Source organism: Monodelphis domestica, chromosome 1 (genome assembly GCF_027887165.1).
Source record: "Monodelphis domestica isolate mMonDom1 chromosome 1, mMonDom1.pri, whole genome shotgun sequence".
Classification (NCBI taxonomy): Eukaryota; Metazoa; Chordata; class Mammalia; order Didelphimorphia; family Didelphidae; genus Monodelphis; species Monodelphis domestica.
The window spans coordinates 432,568,001-432,583,887 of NC_077227.1; the positions used below are offsets into that span (position 1 = coordinate 432,568,001).

Here is a 15,887-nt window from a genome sequence, read left to right on the forward strand (position 1 = left end):
GCAAAAAGGAAGGACAGGTGGAGTGTTAAATATTACTAAAATGTCAAGCAAGATAAAGCCTGAAAAAAAAAAGTTCACTTAATTTAGCAATAATAATAACAATAATGACCTTGAAGAGAGCAGTTTCAGTAGAACAATGAGACTGTAAACAAGACTGCAGTGGACTGAAAAATGAATTGAAAAGTTAAATGAAGTGATGAGATAGTACTATACTATCTTTTTTAAAACTTAGGATATTAAAGTGAGAGAACTAACAATGAGAAATTCTAAAAAAAATTGCAAGATGCAAAAAAAATAAAAGACGTAAAATTGGGTCACTGTAGCGTTTTTCAAAAAGATGAAAACAAGAGACTGAGGAGATACAAAAAGGACAAACGTAAAAAGTATTATTTTCTTTTAAAAACTGAAAGCTCTTCATAATAGATTCACAGTTTCATGAACAATTCTTTTTTCTGTTCATATGTAAATGTTTATGTGCACTGACATTTGTCAAGTTCAGAATAACCAAAAATTTTTAATGTAAAAAAACTACTTTTCAGAACGCAAGAAAGGGCAAGAGAAAAATAAAGTAACTTGAGAGACTAAAAAGAGTAAACTAGTTAACTATATTTCTTTGATAATAGTTATCTGAGGATGTAGACAGGCAAAAGGGAAGATATCAATAGCAGTCAATCAAAAGATGAGACAGGAGACAAGGATAAGAGTGATGATAAAAAGCAAGGTCCTAGAGAACCTGAGAATGGATGGATCAAATGGATGGGATCAGGAAATAGAAGTCTCAAATGGGGGTGGGAAGTGGAGAGACCAGTCAATTCACTCTCTGAGGGGAGAAGGAAAAAAAGAATAGTTGACAAGAAGAAGGTTTGGCAAATTCTGCTGTGTGAAGCATAGCCATAAAAAGAGGTGAAGGTTAACTGCTGAGAGAAAGATAAATAAAGGTTGACTTGAGGTTTAAAAATAAGATGTGAAATAAGCTGCTAAGGAGATTGTAAGAAATAAGACGACTTGCCAAACAAACTTGTAGATGGACTGATGACCAATTTAAGTGAGATGGAGGATATAGGAAAATGAGGATACTAATACACTGCTAGTGGAACTGTGAACTGATCTAACCAGTTTGGAGAGAAAATCTGGAATTATGCCCAGAGTTATAAAACTATGTATATCTAATCTTAGACCCAGAAATACCACTACTAGGTCTGTATTTCAAGATAAACAGGGAAAAGGGAAAAGAACCTATATGTTCTAAAATATTTATAGTACACCAAGATAAATTCAGAATGGGTGAATGACTTAAACATAAAGAAGGAAACTATAAGTAAATTAGGTGTATACATGTCAGACCTTTGGGAAGGGAAAGATTTTAAAACCAAGCAAGACATAGAAAGAGTCACAAAATGTAAAATAAATAATTTTGACTACATCAAATTAAAAAGGTTTTGTACAAACAAAACCAATGTAACTAAAATCAGAAGGGTAGCAACATATTGGGAAACAATCTTCATAAAAACCTTTGACAAAGGTTTAATTACTCAAATTTACAAAGAGCTAAATCAATTGTACAAAAAAATCAAGCCATTCTCCAATTGATAAATGGGCAAGGGGCATGAACAGGCAGTTTTCAGCCTAAGAAATCAAAACTATTAATAAGCACATGAAAAAGTGCTCTACATCTCTTATAATCAGAGAGATGCAAATCAAAACAACTCTGAGGTATCACCTCACACCTAGCAGATTGGCTAACATGACAGCTATGGAAAGTAATGAATGCTGGAGGGGATGTGGCAAAGTTGGGACATTAATGCATTGCTGGTGGAGTTATGAATTGATCCAACCATTCTGGAGGGCAATTTGGAACTATGAACAAAGGGTGATAAAAGACTGTCTGCCCTTTGATCCAGCCATAGCACTGCTGGGTTTGTACCCCAAAGAGATAATAAGGAAAAAGACTTGTACAAGAATATTCATAGCTGCCCTCTTTGTGGTGGCCAAAAACTGGAAAACGAGGGGATGCCCATCAATTGGGGAATGGCTGGGCAAATTGTGGTATATGTTGGTGATGGAATACTACTGTGCTAAAAGGAATAATAAAGTGGAGGAATTCCATGGAGACTGGAACAACCTCCAGGAAGTGATGCAGAGTGAAAGGAGCAGAACCAGGAAAACATTGTACACAGAGACTGATACACTGTGGTACAATCGAACGTAATGGACTTCTCCATTGGTGTCAATACAATGTCCTTGAACAATTTACAGGGATCTAAAAAACACTATCCACAAGCAGAGGATAAACTGTGGGAGTAAAAACACCGATGAAAAGCAACTGCTTGACTATAGGGGTGGAGGGGATATGACTGAGGAGAGACTCTAAATGAACACCTTAATGCAAATACCAACAACATGGAAATGGGTTCAAATCAAGGACACATGTGATACCCAGTGGAATCGCGTGTCGGCTATGGGAGAGGTGGTGGGAGGCGGGGGGAGGAAAAGAAAATGATCTTTGTTTCCAATGAATAATGTTTGGAAATGACCAAATAAAATAATGTTTTAAAAAAAAAGAATATTACACTGTGAGAGATGGACAGGAAAGAGGAAACTTTAGGCAGGAAAAACAATTGGGTGACTATTACAAGAGTCTAGGTGAGAGGTTATGAGGATATGAATTAGGATAATCATGGTTTGAGAGGAAAGAAGAGAACATTTATAGGAATGGTGATGTGGAGATAGAACCGGCAAGACTGTAAAAGATTAGACATTGGATATGAAAGAATATGAAAAGTTTAGGATGAACAAGGTTGCAAATAATAGTGTAAATAATAAATAACAGTATATCTGATGATTGACAAGAATGATGGTACTCTCAACAGAAATTAGGAATTTAGAAACAGGGAATGGTTTAAGAGGAAAGATTAACAATGAACACAACTACAAAATACTTTTCACACAATTAAAACTAAATCTAAATAATTAGAAAAACATTAATTGCTCATGGGTAGGACAATCTAATATAATAAAAATAACAATCCTACCTAAATTAATTTACTTATTCAGTGCCATACCTATATCTAACAACTAAAAAATTTTATTATAGAATCAGAATAAATTATAACAAAGTTCATCTAGAAGAAAAAAAGATCAAGAATATCAAGGGAATTAAGGGGAAAAAATGTGGTCTAGAAGTACCAGATCTTAAACTGTACTATAAAGCAGTGATCATCAAAACAATATGGTACTTGGCTAAAAGATAGAAGGGTGGATAAATGGCATAGACATGGAGTAAATAACCTCAGCAAGCTAGTGTTTGACAAACCCAAAAATCCCAGCTTTGGGGATGAGAACCTGCTATTTGACAAAAACTGCTGGGAAAATTTGAAAACAGTATGGGAAAAATTAGGCTTTGATCAACAGCTCACATCCTATTATCAAGAAAAATTCAAAATGGATAAATGACTTAAATATAAAGAGAGAAATTATAAGTAAATTAGGGGAACATAGAATAGTATACCTGTCAGATATATGGGAAAGGAAAGAATTTAAGACCAAGAAAAAGATAAGCTGTGAATCTTAAAAACTACTCAGACTGAACCTTAAAAGATTTTGCCTAGCTATTCCCCATTTTTAACAATGGAGGTACTTGATGTATTGAGGAATGTATTGAGAACTTTAAAAATTACTCCTCCCTTCTCAGACAGTGCCTTAGGGGAAGATAAAGTTGCAAACTCCTGATTGAACAATGAAAAGTCCCTAAATCATACTTATAGTAAAGCTAGAACCTTAAGCTAGGTCTATTTTTAGATTAACACAAAAAGGTGCTAAGTACCTATAAAGGTTAAATTAGTACCTAAAAAGTTAAGTAACTTACAAAAGGCAAGCTTAACAAAAGAGGTGTGAAGTACTCAGTAGATTTTATCTAACCAGAGAAGGTGAGAACAAAAGAAGATGAGAACTAAGAATGGGCAGTCCTGAGAAAAAGCATCTACTGTGATTGGTAGATGTGAAAATTTAGGGGAGGTAACATAAGAGAACATTTCTTTAAAAGGAAGGATCTTATTGAATTTGAGTTGAATTGGTTGGAGTTTGCAGTTGAAGTGAGGGATGCTTTGAATTGAGTTCACAATTGAATTCAATTTGGAGAGGATTTCAGTTCAGAGGAAAAGAACCTTGCTTGGAGACGATCTTGTCTTGAGTGATAAAGACTGACTTGCTCTCTCTTAGGCTCAGGCCTAGGCCCTTTTCTACTGCTTAGCTATTCTCTCTTTCTCTCTCCTTCCCTTAATTCCCTCATTTATATTAATTAAAATCTCCATAAATCCCAGCTGACTTGGGTATTTTCATATTTGGGAATTTCCCATGGCGACCACTTATTTTAGATTTTAAGTCAAAACACTAAATTTATCCCTTACAGTTTGGCATTTATAGTTTTTAACATTCACAAAGAGAACATCACAAAATGTAAAATGAATAATTTTGATCACATTAAATTTTAAGTTTTTGTACAAATAAAACCAATGCAAGAAGGTAAGTGACAAACTGGGGGAAAAATTTTTATAACAATATTCTGTGACAAAGGTCTAATCTCTCAAATATATAAAGAACTAAGTCAAATGTACAAAAAAATCAAGCCATTCCCCAAAAGAAAAATGGTCAAGGAATATGAATAGGCAGTTTTCTGATTAAGAAATAAAAACTATCAATAATCACACGAAAAAGTATTCTAAATCCCTCCTGATTAGAGAAATGCAAATCAAAACAACTCTTAAGATACCAACTCACACCTAGCAAATTTGCCATTATGACAGTAAAGGAAAATAATAAATGTTGGATGGAATATGGCAAAATTGGGACATTAATACATTGTTGGTAGAGTTGTAAATTGATCCAAGCAGTCTCGAAAGCAATTTGGAATTATGCCCAAAAGACTTTAAAAGAGTACATGCCCTTTGATCCAACAATACCACTACTAGGTTTTTACTCCAAAGAGAGTACTTTTTACTCCAAAGATATTTAAAAAAAAAGTTTGTAAAAAATATTTATAGTCACACTTTTCCTTTTGGTGGTGGCAAAAAATTGGAAAATAAGGGAGTGTCCCTCAATGGAGGAATGGCTGAACAAATTGTGGTATATGATAGTGATGGAATACTATTGTGCTATAAGGTATAATGAACTGCTTGATTTCTATAAAAACTGGGAAAACCTCCATGAATTGATGCAAAGTGAAATGAGCAGAACTAGAACATTGTACACAGTAATAAAACATTATGGGATGATCAAATGTAATAGATTTGGCTACTAATAGCAATGCAATGATCCAGGACAATCCCAAGGCGACTTATGAGAAAAAATGCTATCCACATTGAAAGAACTGTGGGAGTAAAAATTCAGAAGAAAAACATGATTTAGCACTTGTTTATATGGGTATAGTATTTGGGGGTTTGGGTTTTAAAAGACTACTCTATTATGAAAATGAATAATATGAAAATAGGTATACATAATACATGTATAACCCAGTGAAATTACTTGTCAGCTCCCAGAGGGGAGATGGAAGAGGGGAGGGAGGAAGAGAACACGAAGCATGTAAACTTAGAAAAATACTTTAAAATAATTCTTTTAAAAAGAGGAAAAATAAATTATGTTTTGGACACGAGTTTAAGATATCTAAATAGAGCTGTATAGCACACAGGCAGAAATATACAACTGGTAATCAGAAAACAGAGGATGGCTAGATATGCAGATTTCTGAGTCATCTATATAGAGATGATAGTTGAACCCAAGGAAACTGCTGAAATCTCCTTGACTGACAAAAGACAGGGTACACACATATACTAAAAGGAATAAATTGGTCTCAAAATGGCTAAAATTTTAAACAAAATTTAGTGAGAAGTGATAAAAACAAATAGAGAGAAACCAGACAAATTTAGTGTCAAATAGTAGGAAGAGGAGAGCGTTACCAACAAATTCTATAGACGGATTTTAGAAAAGTTCCTTTGGATCAGAACCAGGAAAACATTATACACAGAGACTGAAACACTGTGGTACAATCGAACGTAATGGACTTCTCCATTGGTGTCAATACAATGTCCTTGATCATTCTGCAGGGATCTAGGAGAAAAAACACTATCCACAAACAGAGGACAAATTGTGGGAGTAAAAACACCAAAGAAAAGCAACTGCTTGACTACAGGGGTGGAGGGAACATAATTGAGGAGAGACTCTAAATGAACACCTTAATGCAAATACCAACAACATAGAAATGGGTTCGAATCAAGGACATATGTGATACCCAGTGGAATAGCATGTCGGCTATGGAAGGGTGGTGGGAGGGTGGGAGGAAAAGAAAATGATCTTTGTTTCCAAGGAATAATGTTTGAAAATGACAAAATAAAATAATGTTTAAAATAAAAAAAATAAAAAAAAAGTTCCTTTGATTTAGCAAATCAGAGATTGTCCATAAGCTTGGAGAAAGCTATATCAGTCAAGGAAGAAGATCAGAAGACACAATGCACAGATTTGAGAAGAAAGGCTTAAAAAAAAAAGCAACAATTAATGTCACACTTGGCAAATCACTTAACCTCTCAGAGATCCAGGCTACTCTCTACAACTGTAAGTAAGCTATAGAGAAGGTGCTAAGTGTCATGGACATTGGTAACTTTTTTATCCTTCTACCAATGCAACCCTAATCTATCATTATCTCTTTATCCTTTGGTAGTGAAAGAGAGGAGAGGAGAGATATAGGACTAATGACAACCTGAAATAATAGTAGGGTCAACCAAAAGGTTTTTAATTTTTTTTAAAGGATGGGAAAATATGGCCGTATTTAAAAGAAGCCGATGGATAAAGGAGCATTGAAGAATAAGGTAAAGAGGAGATGACAAAAAGAACAAGTTCCTAGAAGTCCAAGACAGGAGGGAATAAAATCAAGAGTACAAATAGAAAGTTTTATCTGGCTGAGAAAATAAGTCCCCCCTTACATTCAAGATGAACAAAAGAGTAGAAAATTGGAAATGATGTTGGGAGGATCTGGCAATAGTACTGGAAAGAGAAGAGAACACATAACTATTTCTTGGTAAAGTATAAACTGAGATCTACTGATGAAGGTTGAAGGCGGTGGTTTAAGTGTCTTAAGGAAAAGTTTAGAACAGAAACTAAATTGCTAGAGTCAAAGGGATGAATAAAAGAATTGATATTAACTAAATGAGAAATATACCTTTTCAGCATGGTTCTTTGATTTCTCCTAATAGAGTTTGGCAGCACTGTACTACTAAAATTATATTTGAAGAACTGAGTTCTACAAATGACAGAAATCAGAACTTTAAAATGAGGAGACTCTATATGGTAGCCCAGGAGTCTTTCTCTTACATTAATGAGACCTTTTTTCCTGAACTTATATAATCATTTTGGAAAACAATTTGAATCCATGCCCAAAGAGTTAAACTGTACATACCCTTTGACCAGTGATACCCCTTTTCCTGGTCTATACACCAAAGAGATCAAAGGGGAAAAAAAGGAGACATAGGAAAAAATATTTATTGTTGCTCTTTTTATAATAGCAAATAACTGAAAATTAAGGGGGAATCCATTATGTGGAAAATGGCTGAACAAATTATGTTTACTAGTATAATGGAATACAACGGTGCCATAAGAAATGATGCAAGGACTTCCAGGTAAGCATGGTGGCCAGCTAAATGTGGCTTAACTCACTCTCCCCGACATACACTGACATACACCGATAAGGATCACCCCAAAAGACCTCAAGAATCTATATCAGAGGAGCAGAGGAGCTTTAAAGCGGGGTGCAGCAGTGAAGGTGCGTGGGATCGGGGCTTTACCAGCCTATAAGAGGGGGAAAGGGCTTCCTCCCAAACGCGAGCGGATTCACCCCCCACACACACACCTATAGGGCCAGAGCCGGGGCCAGCGCACGCTGAGACAAACAAGCAAGGGGCGCCTCTGAAGCAAGGAGAGGGCACTTCTGGGCCCTTGGGAACTGACTAGGACACCAGGGGGACCCCCCCCCAAAGGCAACTAGGCAGAAAAACTCAAGATGTGAGAGAACACAGACTTCAGGTGCCCAGAGCCAGCTCTCCAACCGGAGCCAGGGAGTGAGACAGGAGTGCCTCTGGAACGAACAGGGAGCGTTTTTGTAGTCCTTGGGAATTGACTAGGTCTGCAGGGGACCCACCCCTGAAAGTAGCTAAACCAGAAAACCATGTGGGCAAGAGAGCCAGACACCGAGCACCCCCTGGAGGAAGGTACCGAGAAAAGCCGCAAAGGACTGAGGAAAATCTAGAGCCTGCTCATTAACTCGATATATAAAAAAAACCTGCTCAGCAGATTCTGATTTCTGACTAAAGAGGGAACTGAAAACATCCAGAAAAAATGGCAAACTGTACACAGGAGCCTCAAAATCCCAGCAGGAAATCAAAAAAGAAAGCTGTCACCCTCGAAATATTTTATGGAGGAAAAACCCAGGCTACAGAGGAAATACTGGACGAAACTCAAAGACAAAACCGAAAAAAATGAAAATTGTCCACAAGCCCTGGAAGAGTCTCAAATGGAGCTTATCATCAGAAAGATGGAAGCCCTCTGGAAAGAAAAGTGGGAAATGGTTCAAAAAGAAAACCAAAAAATTATATTAGAGAACCAAAAAATTACAGCTGAATGCCAAAAGATTAAAGCAGAAAACCAGGCCTTAAGGACCAGAATTGAGCAACTGGAAACAAATGATCTTGCAAAACAGCAAGAATTAATAAAGCAAAGTCAAAAAATTAATGAATTACAAGAAAACATAAAATATCTCACTGACAAGGTGACAGACCAGGAAAACAGAGGAAGGAGAGACAATTTGAGAATCATTGGTCTACCTGAAAAACCCAAAAATCTTGATGCCATACTACAAGAAATCATCGAAAGAATTGCCCTGATATTCTCAAACAAGGGGGAAAAATAGAAATAGAAAGGGCTCATAGAACATCCTCTATACTAAAAAGACAACCCCCGGGGAATGTAATCGTCAAATTCAAGAGCTTCCAAGCTAAGGAAAAAATCTTACAAGAAACTAAAAAGAGGAACTTCAGATACAGAGGAGCACCAATAAGGATTACACAAGATCTAGCGGCAGCCACACTAAAAGACCGCAAAGCCTGGAACACAATATTCAGAAAGGCAAGAGAACTGGGTCTTCAACCAAGAATCAGCTACCCATCAAAACTGACTATATACTTCCAGGGGAAAGTATGGGCATTCAACAAAATAGAAGATTTCCAAGTATTTGTAAAGAAAAGACCAGAACTCAGTGGAAAGTTTGACATCCAAACACAAAGAGCAATAGAAACATGAAAAGGTAAATATGAAAGGAAGGGAAAAGGAGAAAAGTATTTTTTTTTCTTTTATTTGAACTCTCTTCTATAAGAGCTACAATTAGATCAAATTATATATACTAATATATGGAGGAAATGTTATATGTAACTTTCAAAAATTGTATGCAATAATAGAGAAATCTGAAGAATCACTCATACGGAAATATCAGGGCATTAACAAGATTCAGAGTGGAAAAAATGGAAAGAAAGAAAAAGGGAGGGGGGGAATCAATGATGGTACTAAGATATACTTGAAGAAATAGAAATAAGTTAAATAGAATAATCTTTGTCACACAAAGATACACATGGGAAGGGGAGGGGAAGAATTCTCTCATAAGAAGGAGAGGAAGAGAGTGCTAATTGGTATTACTTAAACCTTACTCTCAGAGAAATCAACTCTGAGAGGGAAGAGCATCTAGATCCATTGAGATCTTGAATTCCATCTTATCCGACAGGGTAAGGGAGAGGGGAAACTAAGAGGGGCTGGGGGAGAGGGAGTACAAAAAGGGAGGGAAGGAGAGGAGAGGGGAAGGGAACAAAAAGGGAGGGGCCAGAAAGGAAAGCATAACAAGAGAGGGGACTAGGGGGCCTGATTTAAAGTAAATCACTGGTATAAAAGATTATAGCAAAAGAAGAAAGGGCAGAATTAGGGGAGGATATCAAAATGCTGGGGAATTCACAAATGACAATCATAACATTGAACTTGAATTGGATGAACTCATCCATAAAACATAGACGAATAGCAGAGTAGACTAGAATCCAAAACCCTACCATATGTTGTCTTCAAGAAACACACATGAGGTAGGTAGATACTCACAAGGTCAGAATTAAAGGTTGGAGTAAGACCTATTGGGCCTCAACTGACAGAAAGAAGGCAGGAGTAGCAATCATGATATCTGACAAAGCCAAAGCAAAAATAGACCTGATCAAAAGCGATAGGGAAAGTAAATACATCCTGATAAAAGGGCACATAGACAATGAGGAAATATCACTAATCAATATGTATGGAAGAAATGGTATAGCATCCAAATTTCTAATGGAAAAACTAGAAGAATTGAAGGAGGAAATAAGCAGTAAAACCATATTAGTGGGAGACCTCAACCAACCACTATCAAATTTAGATAAATCAAATAAATAAATAAATAAATAAGAAAGTGGCAAACGATGTGAATGAAATCTTAGAGAAAAATTAGAGTTAATAGATATATGGAGAAAAATAAATAGGGATAAAAAGGAATACACCTTCTTTTCAGCAGCACATGGCACATTCACAAAGATTGACCATACACTAGGTCATAAAAACATGGCATACAAATGCAGAAAAGCACAATTAATTAATGCAACCTTTTCAGATCATAAGGCAATAAAAATAATGATAGTAAGGGTACATGGAGAGCAAAATCAAAAATCAATTGGAAATTAAATAATATGATGCTCCAAAATAGGTTAGAGAACAAATCATAGAAACAATTAATAATTTCATCAAGGAAAATGACAATGATGAGACATCCTTTCAAACCTTATGGGATGCAGCCAAAGCAGTACTCAGAGGAAAATTCATATCCCTGAGTGCATATATTAACAAATTAGGGAGGGCAGAGATGAATTGGACATACAAATCAAAAAACTTGAAAGCAAACAAATTAAAAACCCCCAGAAGAAAACCATATTAGAAATCCTAAAACTTAAGGGAGAAATTAATAAAATTGAAAGTGATAGAACTATTGAAATAAATAAGACAAGAAGCTGGTACTTTGAAAAAACAAACAAAATAGACAAAGTACTGGTCAACCTAATTAAAAAAAGGAGTCCCAGATCTCAAACTATATAATAAAGCAGTGGTCAAAACAATCTGGTACTGGCTAAGAGACAGAAAGGAGGATCAGTGGAATAGACTTGGGGTAAGTGACCTCAACAAGACAGTCTATGACAAACCCAAAGACCCCAGCTTTGGGGACAAAAACCCACTATTTGACAAAATCTGCTTGGAAAACTGGAAGACAGTGTGGGAGAGATTAGGTTTGGATCAACACCTCACACCCTACACCAAGATAAACTCAGAAGTGAAGGACTTGAACATAAAGAAGGAAACTATAAGTAAATTAGGTGAACACAGAATAGTATACATGTCAGACCTTTGGGAAGGGAAAGTCTTTAAAACGAAGCAAGATATAGAAAGAGTCACAAAATGTAAAATAATTTTGATTACATCAAATTAAAATGTTTTTGTACAAAGAAAACCAATGTAACCAAAATTAGAAGGGAAGCAACAAATTGGGAAACAATCTTCATAACAAAAACCTCTGACAAAGGTCTAATTACTCAAATTTATAAAGAGCTAAATCAATTGTACAAAAAAATCAAGCCATTCTCCAATTGATAAATGGGCAAGGGACATGAATAGGCAGTTTTCAGTCAAAGAAATCAAAATTTTTAATAAGCACATGAAAAAGTGTTCTAAATCTCTCATAATCAGAGAGATGCAAATCAAAACACTCTGAGGTTGTTCCATGTTTGTTCCATGACAGCAAAGGAAAGTTATGAATGTTGGAGGGGATATGGTAAAGTTGGGACATTAATTCATTGCTGGTGGAGTTGTGAATTGATCCAACCATTTTGGAGGGCAATTTGGAACTATGCCCAAAGGGCGATAAAAGACTGTCTGCCCTTTGACCCAGCCATAGCACTGGGTTTGTATCCCAAAAAGATAAGAAAAAAAGACATGTACAAGAATATTCATAGCTGCACTCTTTGTGGTGGCAAAAAAATGGAAAACGAGGGGATGCCCCTTAATTGGGGAATGGCTGAACAAATTATGGTATATGTTGGTGATGGAATACTATTGCGCTAAGAGGAATAATAAAGTGGAGGAATTCCATGGAGACTGGAACAACCTCCAGGAAATGATACAGAGCGAAAAGAGCAGAGCCAGGGGAACATTGTACATAGAGAGTGATACACCGTACAATCGAATGTAATGGACTTTTCCATTAGTGTCAATGCAATGTCCCTGAACAACTTGCAGGGATCAAACACTACCCTCAAGCAGAGGACAAACGGGGGGAGTAAAAACACTGAGGAAAGGCAACAGGGGTGGAGGGGATATGATGGAGTTGAGACTCTAAATGAACAACCTAATGCAAAAACCAATAACATGGAAATGAATTTGGATCGAGGACACATGTGATACCCAGAGGAATCATGCATCACCAATGGGAGAGGTGGGGGGAGGGGGTGGTGGGAGGAAAAGAAAATGATCTTTATTTCTAATGAATAATGTTTGAAAATGACCAAATAAAATGTTTTTTTTAAAAATGATACAAGGAAGAATTTTTTTTAAACCTTTAAAAGTCTTCTTTCTGTCTTAGAATCAATACTGTGAATTTGTTCCAAGGCAAAAGAGCAGTAAAGGTTAGACAACTGGGTTTAAGTGATTTGCCCAGTGTCACACAGCTAGGAAGTGTCTGAGGCCAAATTTGAACCCAGATCCTCCCAATTCTATGCCTAGCTCTATATCCACTGAGACACCTACATTTTCTGAAAGATATGGTTTCAATTAAACTTGTATAAATTTATATAGTGTGAAGTAATCAGAACAAGGAGAAAAATATATACAGTAACAGTATAAAAACCAACAACTTTTAAAGACTAAAGAACTTTGATCACTGCCATTGGCAAACTATGATTCCTGAAACACACTACCCAACTCCTGACAGAAAGGTAACAGACTCTGGGTACAGAATTATATATATATATATATTTGGGGGGGGGGGGGCATGGCCAATGAAAGAGTTTGTTTTAACTTAACTATGCATAGTTGTTCAAAATTTTTTTTCTTTCCAGTAGAAGAGAGAAAAGAAAAATAAATCCTTTTTAATCAAAAATGTGTGGGGTTTTTTTTTAAGTTTTTCTTAAAAAGAAGACAAAGTTCTCAATTGAGGCAATATGTTTAAGGAACCCCTTTCCCTAATCTTCTAGCCATCTAGGTTATCCTTTTTGTTTTCTTTGATTAATTTTCATGCAAAAATGAATGACTTATCTCCCTAACTATATAGGTTCTTTAGAGCAAAGATATATTTTTTCATCTTCGTCTCCCAACTTCTAATAATAATACACACTTAGAGTGCTTTGAAGTTTGTAAAGGGAAAACCAGCATATTACAGTGGAAAAAACATTGGTTTGGGAGTCAAAAATTCAAATATTGTCCCTACTGCTTAATATCTGTATGACTATAAACAAGTTATTTAACTTTCTTCAGGCCTTAAGTTTCCTTCACTGTAAAATAAGGGGCTTAGATTAAATGGCCTCTTAAAATCTTCCAACTCTAGATCTATGATCTGATGATCCTCTTGTGCTTTCTTAACAACTCTGTGAAGCAGGTATTTTAGAAATGAGGGAACTGAAGCTCAGAAGGGCTAAATGACCTCAAAGAAATACCAAGTATATAAACCAAGATCCAAAATCAAATTTCTCTTTATTCTAAATCCAGGATATTCATTCCAATAGGTCATGCTCTCTATTTAGCAAAATGCATTGTAAGTCATAGGTGCTAATAAATTTTGGTTACCTACTGATGGGTTGAAAACATGCTATTACCAGCACAAATAACTCCACTCTTCTGCTCCATCTATGAGTAGTCTTTAGGAGTGTAGTAAAAATGGATAATTAGAAGAACCCCTTCCCACCTTTGTAAACAGCCATAGCTGTGTGGTGCTCTCCTTGGCAGCCTCCTTCACAATGTAGCCAGCTGTAGCCAGAGAGTTTCACATTTCCCTGCAGTTGCTATGCAAGAAAAGGAAGTAGAAAAGGAAGTTGGCTCTAGGGCAACAAAAATAACCATTTCCCAGCCTCTATAATACAAATCACTAAATAGTGTATCTTTAAAGAATCAAAAAGGAAAGGCTGGGGTGGAGAGAGAAGACAATGGAAAAGGAAGTCACATCTGTAAGTAGAAAAGACCTTGTCTGAACTATAGATAAGCTTTGTTGCTCTTGTGTAGATTACCAAAGTTCTTAAAATTTTCCACCATTCTATTATACAAGAATAACTTCCCAAGATTCAGAAAGTGTACTGATTTTGGTAGACAAAGAATGAATGCATACTTAAACTGTATTAAGTTGTTCCAAAATCTCATAAACAATGTGACTAATATTAAATTTGATTTATTCTTTCAAGTTCTGAATAGCAAAAACATATATATATATATATATATATATATATACACACCACACACTAGAAATATAATAACAATAATAATAAATCATTTATGAACAAGAAGCAAGGGGAGCAGCTAGGTGGCTTGGTAGAGAAACAGGCCTGAAATGGGAGGTCCTGGGTTCAAATTTGACTTAAGACACTTACTAGGTGTGTAGTCCTAGTCAAGTCATTTAATCCTCACTGCCTAGGTATAGTATTGACTCTAAGAGGGAAGGTAAGGGTTTAAAAAAAAAGAACAAGTGACAAAAACTACTGACATTTTTCCAGGTCTTTTTTTTTTAAAGGATTTGAAATTTTACTGATCAGTATGATAGAACCATGAACTAAAATATAGTAATACAATATGAATTTTATTTTGTCAGTAGTGGAAAAACTGGAAGGAGGAGACAAAAAGGTTGTAGAGAAACATTTTCATTAACAATGGCAACTCCTTCAATAAATTGAAGATATTTCCTTAAAAAAAAAAAAACTAGCTTAACAAGTTAATTTTGCCCATATTCTAAGAAAACAAACTACCCGAATAACTCACTAAGTCTTTACAGTGATGACATATTTACTTTTCTTTTTCAACCTGTCACCACAAAAATGTAACATTCCTCTACAAAAACAAAGTGCCTATCATTAGTGGTTTAGGACAGATTTTACATCTGATATATATCTACAAAGGAAATGGTGATTTTTAACCTAATCAGATAAAAATTCTTCTTGACCACAGAAACAACTAAACTAATACATAAAAATATCCTGTGCCAAATATGTTAACTAGTCACATGAAAAAAAAATTAAGTCTTAATAGCATTTTTTAAAATCCTTCCCTTCTATCTTAGAATCAATATTAGGTAATGGTTCCAAGACAGAAGAGAGGTAAGAGCTAGGCAAATGGAGTTTGTTGACTTGTCCAGGGTCATGCAGTTAGAAAGCATCTGAGGTCATATTTGTACCCAGGACCTCCCATCTCTAGGTCTGGCTCACTACCCACTGTAGCCACCTAGCTTTCCCCTTAATTGCATTTTAAAAGCTATTAAAAAGCCATTTAAGTCAATTTTTTAAAAAAGTTTTTGTGGCTTAAAACTGCACCAAGACTTTTGGGACACTGCTACTTTGGGACACTTGCTAACCTTTGCTACTAATGCAGACTCTTTGTTGTAAAAATAAATAAGCCAATTTTTTTTTAAAGAAAGAAAAAGAATTCATGTGACTAGAGATATTCTGAATGTATGCATTAGTTTAGTTGGTTCTGTGGTCAAGAAGACTATCCATTATCTGGTTAAACTTGAAAACATTAATTCCAAAATAGTAGGTTTACCAAAA

At 35.6% G+C, this 15,887-nt stretch overlaps 1 protein-coding gene across 4 annotated transcripts in view; it reads right to left on the reverse strand.

The window, feature by feature from the left end:
• GARRE1 (granule associated Rac and RHOG effector 1) overlaps window positions 1–15,887 on the reverse strand; it is a 126,793-nt gene that overhangs the window by 93,769 nt on the left and 17,137 nt on the right. For 2 of the 4 annotated variants that reach the window (XM_016422822.2, XM_056822442.1), the window contains exon 2: window positions 14,045–14,141. The exons of the other annotated variants lie outside the window; for them this stretch is intronic. The gene's annotated coding sequence lies outside the window, so the exon portion shown is untranslated. The remainder of the gene's footprint in view (window positions 1–14,044; window positions 14,142–15,887) is intronic. 4 annotated transcript variants of the gene reach the window in all.